This window comes from Amphiura filiformis, unplaced genomic scaffold, assembly GCF_039555335.1.
Source record: "Amphiura filiformis unplaced genomic scaffold, Afil_fr2py scaffold_22, whole genome shotgun sequence".
In the NCBI taxonomy this organism is placed as follows: domain Eukaryota; kingdom Metazoa; phylum Echinodermata; class Ophiuroidea; order Amphilepidida; family Amphiuridae; genus Amphiura; species Amphiura filiformis.
The window spans coordinates 1,790,281-1,799,014 of NW_027305486.1; the positions used below are offsets into that span (position 1 = coordinate 1,790,281).

General features: G+C 36.6%; 1 protein-coding gene and 1 long non-coding RNA gene across 2 annotated transcripts in view; both read left to right on the forward strand.

The window, feature by feature from the left end:
* Positions 1-2,475, forward strand: part of LOC140143499 (uncharacterized) — a 6,543-nt gene extending 4,068 nt beyond the window's left edge. Inside the window, exon 2 of the mRNA XM_072165330.1 lies at positions 426-2,475. The gene's annotated coding sequence lies outside the window, so the exon portion shown is untranslated. The remainder of the gene's footprint in view (positions 1-425) is intronic.
* The window catches only part of LOC140143500 (uncharacterized), a 12,883-nt gene extending 7,676 nt beyond the window's left edge, over positions 1-5,207 (forward strand). The window contains exon 3 of the long non-coding RNA XR_011857760.1: positions 3,944-5,207. This is a non-coding gene — a long non-coding RNA (uncharacterized lncRNA). The remainder of the gene's footprint in view (positions 1-3,943) is intronic.
* The last annotated feature ends 3,527 nt before the right edge of the window (positions 5,208-8,734 follow it).

Sequence of the window (8,734 nt, forward strand, 5' to 3'; positions counted from 1 at the left end):
GTTATTAATGGTTATGTCCTAACAATTGCACACACAAAGTAGATTTTCTTAAATGAACATTAACATTGATTTTCCCTAATTTCAAAATGTGGAACGTACTTCTAAAACACATGATAAAATACAAATATAACGCTGCTATTATTGATTTCCCCTTTTGCCTAATTCTGCCATGATGAATAATAAAATATGATTATTACTGCTTAACTTTAACATTGGCATTCTTTTATTTAAAAAACAGAATATATAATGTAACCATTTAATGCTCTAATAAAAATTAAAAGAAGACTGCGTGCCCTTTGGAAAGCATTAAAATCTTTGCACAATTGTTTTTCCACTTTTGCCTGATTCTGCTGTGATAGGTAACAAAACATAATAATTTAAAACTGATTTGCTAAGTTCTTTTTTCTTTATTTTCGATTTGACAGAACATGCAAAAGATGGAAGAGTCTCATCAGAGAACCACATTTGTGGCAAACTGTAGACTTTTGGAATGGTTGTCGCTGGTATCCACCAGGCCAAAATGAAGCTAAGCACATTAATAAGTTTGTAAATATGACTATGCGATTCCTTCAATCAAACACTGATTCCTCGCTGGAAGGGGCGTACCTCAGGGCGTCAAACTGGGCCCTTATGCGATACTTGACCAACAACTGTCCACATCTACAAACTCTTTCGTTTCTTTCACCAGATCACAATACTCCGTTTTATTGCAATAACGACATAACTAAGTATTTTGCCAATAACAATTTCGTTTTACCTTTAAAACTTGAAAAGCTTCAGTTATCATTCGTTGCTAATAGAAAATGGTCGTATAATAATTATGGCCCTCAATTAGAATTTCAGATATTATCAATCATGCAATTCAGAGACACTGTCATACCAAGAATGCTACAATGTCAAAATTTACGCCACCTAACACTTTATAGGTGTGATCAAATATCACCAGAAGACGTAGAAATATTGACGTCTGGATTACCAAAGCTTCAAGAAATCTGGCTGCTTCATTTTACCACATCATCTAATTTCAGACGCGGCCATACTGCAGCTCTGGAAGATATCCTCCGAAGAATCGTTAGTAACCTTCTAGACCTTACAAGCCTTCGTTTTATAACAGCGAACGATTATTATGATGCATATGAGTACAGTATAAACAACATCTTACATGAATTATGTAATCGACGAGAGTTCAAGCATCTTTACATAACAGAGGCTTTATTTAACCGGGAATCGTTCGCTATAATGACCCAAGCAATACCTAACATGACAGAACTGGGGCTTTACGCTTGCAACTGCGTAACTGACAAAATTATGAAAATAATCGCACGTAATCTAAGCAATTTGAAGGTTTTAATATTGAACGATTGTAGACCATACACAGACACAGGATTAAAGGCGTTGAAGTACCATCCTACGCTACAATCATTGACGATTTTCAAGGAACCAATATTGTCGACAGAAGCTATCTTTGAGACGCTTATGTCGTTACCAAAGCTCAAGGAAGCAAAACTTCTGAATTGGAGTCGTCGCTCCGATGAAGATAATATTATCTTTCAGCGATTGTTTAAGGAATTTCGCGCAATTAAGCCACATGTTAGAATCTGTGCCCTGGAGAGGGGTGACTTTATGACCAGTGGGTATCAACAGTGTCCACAACCACGCGGATGTGGAATAAATTTGAGGGAAAAGGGCAATAAATCAGCATGCACGCAACAATAAAATTAAACATTTATCTCACTTTTGATAACAATAGATGCGTAATTGCCCTGCATTAAGATAACTTTGTAAATGATAATAATATTTTAAAAAAAATACCCGTGGACGAAATGGATATCATTGTCTCTATTCAAATTAGTGCAATGAACTGATTGTTGCGACTATTTCGTACATTTGTTTACCGCGTACTACTACATTTATATTCTTCAACATGTAAATATAGTTAATATAATTTTACCGTTTGTAATGAATACATTTTCTAATTGCTTAACATTTTGCTCAATAACGAATTTGTATACTCAATTAATTAAAACCAGCACATAATTAGTTGTTACTGGTTACCATGTGAAAACAATAACATCATGATTAATACATGATATCAGTTACTTGTGATACATATAAATCGCTATTATGCTATCTAAATCCGAAATCTTCAGATCGTACTGTCTTCTTAGGGAATTGAATAAACTGGTTCACAGATTATTGCCATCAAGATATCAGAACTGGTGTTTAATCGGGTCTTGAAAACATTGGAGTTCCGCAGGGCTCCACGGTGAGTCATTTCTTAGTTGGCTACATATTTGTTGTGATTTTCGCATACCGGCGAATAATAAGATATTATAAACAGTCCCTAAATAACACGGGCTATGTCTTATGCGATTCACCTGACGTAGCTAGTGACAATGGTATGTGGCTAGTGACCACTGTATTATATGTAGATTCTCTGGGACTCGTCAGTATAAGAACAACAATGGCATTGTAAGGACTTGAGGAAAAATGATGATGAATGCAAATAACCTAAATGGTCAATTGCAAAAACTTGGTGCCTGTTATATCATATGTTCTTCACTATAGACCTATGTCGATAGTATATCGTTGCATTGTAATCAAAAAGTTGCGATGTAGCTTGAGTAATTTAATTTATTAATTTGTTTTGTTTCGGGGATTTGAACTGGGATGTTCCTTTCATGCAATCAGGAAAAAGTAACTTGAGATGATTCTGGGAATCCCCTAGCTTGCTTATAAAATTTCATCAGACAGGTCTATCATATGAATCATATGAATCATAGGATTGTTTTTTATTAGTGATGGCAATAAATAATTATGGAGAATATCAGGAAAGTCACAGACATTGCAATGTGAAGTGGAAATGTCGGATAAGTACCTTAATAATAAAATAATATTAGAATATGATTAAATATTTGTAATTAATTAAAGAATGGTGGTTGAAAGAATGAAAATCCTCGATTGGATATTTATATAAAAAGATGACAAAAACTTTCTACTATTCTGACAGTTCTAAATCATACTGTGAAATCAAAGTAGGGCATTTGGCGCTAGACATTTTTAGGGCAGTGAAAGTACTACAATTTAGCCAATGAGCTAAGGAAGATTGCAATTACAACAAAAATGTGCACCCCCAAAGGATTTATGCAGGATCTTCTTCGACAAGTTGAGTTCTAGCATAGATACTAAAAATGGTTCTAGTTAAGGTACACTTCTATCACAGGGGATGAGAATAGTTGTCTGTTCTGAGAAAAATAAGTGATTGGTGAAAGTAACATATTCTATAAGTTTGGCTTCAAGTCTACAATGGACATCGCCTTATCTTTGAGGGGATTTATACACATATTCTTTAAGTTTGGCGTCAAGTCTACAATGGACTTTAGAGAATGAAACTTTAATGAGTGAAAATGATCAGCAACATGAACAAGATTATTTGCTACATATGATTTGTATGTAAAAGCATTGTCTAATCATACTGTACTTCACAAAATGTTTTTGAAAGAATGTGATATTAGCATCTTTGTTTTTCAGTTTGGATCAAAAAACATCGACGACAGAACCTGATGTCCAAAATTTTAGTTGATTTTGATTTTGCTTTCCGGTGCTATGCATAATTACATGCATTATACCGCCTACCGCCTCATGTCACTGCTCTCATGGCGTAGACAGGAACTACAAACTGGATAATTTCGTTTTGCAACCGAGGATGGAAAGACAAGACTCGTGTAATTGCTTCATGTAGATCAAGGTTTCTAACGATATATTTATTTCAGTTGTTTTGGTGGAGGATGAAGTTATGTATCACCACATGCCCGCCCTATTAATGATGACCATGATAAATATGCCACAACCATCACACACTATACATGCTATACCAAATAAAATCAACTTATCCAAATTTAATGCCCTTTTTTTTTTTTTTTTTATCAATTCCCTTTCACAGAGCGTGCAAGAGATGGAACACACTTATGAAAGAGCCCCAATTATGGCACATGATAGATTTCCATAGAGAAAGACGGAACGATGAATATTCCATTGAGGAAGGGACTGAGGAAAGGTGTACTCTTGCAGCACTTAAAACTTACGCTCGCTTTTTAAAAAGAGTGTATCTTCATGTGGTAACTATTGACATCCTACATTATGTAACAAACAACTGTCCACATTTGCAAACATTATCCATCATGCCTTCCGGACAGTACCAGCAAATGGTCATGTGGTACCTATGTAAACGGGGTGAGGAAAATTGTGAATACATCAGAGGGCCTAGTTTTGTTTTACCGTCTACATTGAGAAAACTACAGTTATCGTTTAGCATGATCGATCCTAGATTAGTGGAAGATCCGTTCGAGTGCAATGACATTACACAGAGAGTTTTAAACACCGTATCTTATTGTGATAACTTGTATCACTTAACGCTCATGGAATGTGCACAATTACACATGCTTTTGGTTCCATTAGCTAAAGGATTTCCGAATCTACGGGAACTGTGGCTGCTAAAATTCACCACTGATCCATCCGATTCAAATACAAATTTTCAAGAAATTTTATGCCAAATCGTGCGCAGTTTAAAAGACCTGAAAAGTCTTCGCTTTATACCGCGTTTTCGACAAATTGCATATATTCCAGCAATTATTATAGGTCCTTCAATTTATGCCATTAATGATATCCTCTGCAGACAATTAGGGCAGCTGCGAGATTTAAAAGATTTCGGAATTGGTGACGTCAGATTTACTTTGGAATCGTTCATTATTTTGACAAGCACATTAGTACATCTTGAGGAGCTTACTTTAAGGAACTGTGACTGCGTAACAGATGAAATTCTTTCATTCATAGCAAAGGATTTGTCCTGTTTGAAGATGTTAGATTTAACTGGCTCACGACCGTATACTGATAAGGGCTTAATACCATTGCAGTACCATCCATCACTTCAAATCATCAAGTTCTATATACCCAGCGATATTCCGTTTCAATCATATGCAGGGCTTTTTGAGACATTTGTGACATTACCAAAACTTGAGCAGGTAAAAGGTCTTGGTGCCACCGATTTATGCAATGCAGACATTCGAACATATTTTGAGCAGTTACTCTTCATGAAACCAAATGTGAAATTGGATATCAAAATTGAGAAAGAGTTCAAAAGTCAACAGACATGACAGATGAAAACGAATATTAATTCAGCTGCATAAACTGTAATTTTAGTGACGAGCTCTTTTTTGGTGGAAAATTTTAGCGGGAAGTAATCCCATCAACATTTTGGAGGAAATAATCCCACCAAAATATTAATCTTTTTCAACAACTAAATATCACAGTAAGGAAAATAATGCTGCAACTTGTACCTTTGGATATATCGTGATATTCAGATACTTATTGTGCAATAATCCCGGATAATTATTGATTTGTTTTTAATCGTCGGATTTTTTATCAGTGTTTTTGAAACTCGCGGACATAATTTATCTCAAATTAACCCCAATTCGTTATAATACGCGTCTCTGTATTTCTTCATCCATACAATCCACCACGTACCGACTTGCGCTCAGCTAACAAAAATCTTCTTGAACAAAAAACATCCCGGTCATAGAGGACAGATTATTTGCCGTGGCAGCTTCTCATCTGTGGAACTCTCTACCTCATCATATCCGTGCCTGCTCTTCACTTGAACATTTAAATCATGTCTTAAACTTATGAATATTAGTTAAGTGAAAAAACTCACTTTGGTGACCACTCTCTGGCTAGTAAGGTTTGACGATTGATTCGACTTCTATGGACCATTTAGAAACAAAATAGCCTCCATGTCCTTCGCGAAAATCCCGGCATTTTTCGCTAGAGGCCAAAATCCAAAATGGCCGCCGCCACCATTTTGAAAATGTAAGTTTTGAACCAGAGAACCTATAATCATGCACAAAGACACTTTTTCGGATATGTCGAGTACAAGGATTCCGATTCTGACATTAGTTTGACATTACGGCATCATTTTCACCCAGAAATCCAAGATGGTGGCCGGCACCATCTTGAAAAATTTAGTTTTGAACCAGAGGACCTAAAATCGTGTACAAAGACACTTTTTTGCATTAGTCGACCACAGGGATTTTGAATCTGACATTATTTTGACATTACGACCATATTTTTACCCAGACATCCAAGATGGCGGCCGCGGACGCCATCTTAAAAAAAATAAGTTTTGAACCACAGTACCAAAAATCGTGTACAAAGACACTTTTTCGGGTAAGTCGACCCCAAGAAATCCGAATCTGACATTAATTTGACGTTATAACATAATGTTTGCCCAGAAATCCAAGATGGCCCCATCTGGCAGAGCGTGAATGTGATTTTTGAATGAGAGCAGAAGCATAAGTGTGTCATTTCCGCCTTATCTGGGGTTCATGTCCCTTATATGGGGTTTAAACTGCCTTAACTTGGGTTTACATCCCTTATTTAGGGATAAGGCACCTTATCTAGGGTTTAGATGCCTTATCTGGGGTTTAGACTGCCAGGTCTGGGGTTTACTTCTCTTTTTTTAGGCTTATGTCCCTTATTTAAGGATAAGGCACCTTATCTAGGGTTTAGATGCCTTATCTGGGGTTTACGCTCCTTATCTGATGAAAGGCGCCTTTCCTGGGGTTAGACTGCCTTATCTGGGCTTACGTCCCTTAGTTGGGGTTAAGGCGCCTTATATGAGGGTTAGATGCCTTATCTAGGGTTTAGACTGTCTTATCCTAGATTTACGTCCCTCATCTGAAGTTAAGGCGCCTTATCTGGGGTTAAGATGCCTTATCTGGGGTTTACATTCCTTATCTGGGGTTAAGGCGCCTTATCTGGGGTTTAGACTGCCAGGTCTGGGGTTTACTTCTCTTATCTTAGGATTATGTTCCTTATTTAGGGTTAAGGCGCTTTATTTGGGGTTGGGACTGCTTTATCTGAGGTGTATGTCCCTTATCTGGGGTTACTTCGCCTTATCTGGGGTTTAGACTGCCATATTTGAGTTTACGTCTCTTATCTGGAGTTAAGGCGCCTTATCTTGGGTTCATATGCCTTACACGATTTTAGGTCCTCTGGTTCAAAACTAAAATGCCGGCCACCATCTTGGATTTCTGGGTGAAAATGATGCCGTAATGTCAAACTAATGTCAGAATCGGAATCCTTGTACTCGACATATCCGAAAAAGTGTCTTTGTGCATGATTATAGGTTCTCTGGTTCAAAACTTACTTTTTCAAAATGGTGGCGGCGGCCATTTTGGATTTTGGCCTCTAGCGAAAAATGCCGGGATTTTCGCGAGGGACATGGAGGCTATTTTGTTTCTAAATGGTCCATAGAACTTAACTTAACTATATTGCTTATGATTAAGTTTTTGTTTATCTATACCTTGTTATATATTTGTTGTTATTTGGTTTTGTTCAGTGGCGTAGCCAGGATTTTGGAACCGAGGGGGCACAACTTGTAAATGTACCGACGAAAATATTTTTTGCCGACGGAAGTTGTGATTTGTTGACCCAAATTTTTTTTGCATGGTTTGAAAAAGTGAAGAACAAAAAAAAAAAAAAAAAAAGGATTATAGGCGGTACCAACATAAAAACACACAATTTTTATGTATAATTCAATTTCATTCACACTTTTTCATCATTTTTTTTATAATTCTCCCCTTTTTTTGTCACCATGGGTAAAAAATAATCTATTGTTAACCCATTTTTTTTCCATCAACGCCTTCCGTCTACCGACGGCCTTACATGTACCGACGGCCATGACGAGGGGGGGGGGGGGGGGCACCGGCCCCTGGTCCCCACTGGCTACGCCACTGGTTTTGTTGCTCTTTGTTCGAACTCTTCTTGCGCCATGAGTGCTTTTTGCAGATTTGTTCGCATTTGAAATGTTTATTATTATTACTTCGCGTGTAAGGAATAATTTGACGATGTTTGCACAGCCTTATTGTGATATGAATTTTTTTCTCGAAATTCCTATGGCGAGAAGTTTGTCCTGTCAATACGTGATTTTCAAAGCCTTTTTGGATTTTTAAATTTGGAATAGTTTTAACAAATATTGAGTACGCTTACTACTAACACAACACTTCCTGGTACCACTAAGCATCTGCTGAGAGCCAAAATGTTTATTAAGAACCGACCCTTCCTATAATTTTTCAACAAAAAAAAAATCTCAAAATCACATCTGGTGTGAACCAAAACAATAAACAGAACCTTAACGGGGTAAGAACTATCTCATGATCTATGGTAGTTAATGACCGTATATATCAAGCAAGTGCATATACAAATGTATGGGCGTGGTACATTGCATATACTGTCTGAATCATTGAGTCGCTCCCATGTTTTTACAATAATTACAATGACGTCGTGAATGACCCGGTGTTTTCATTTTATTATTTGAAAAATGAATCGCAGGCTATAACGAGTGATAAGAGTCATACCAGTTTATTTCATCAATATTAATGTGAACTAAAATAACAGTAAACAGGAAGGTCTTATGTCTTACTATGGCTATATTTCTGTAGAACAAAATTAGATTTTTTTTACAAAACTAGAAACGTGTTGATACATATTATTGTCACTCATATTTTTAGTTATGGCAGTGGTTTGAAACCGGGGTAAAGTATTTTTGTTCTTTTTACTACGGCGCCGGTTTTCAAATATACCACTGAATGCAAACGAGAGCCAAGTAGTAGAGTTGGAGAAATGTCAATAGTGATAACATATAATTATATGAAAATATAGGCTATATTTTGAAATA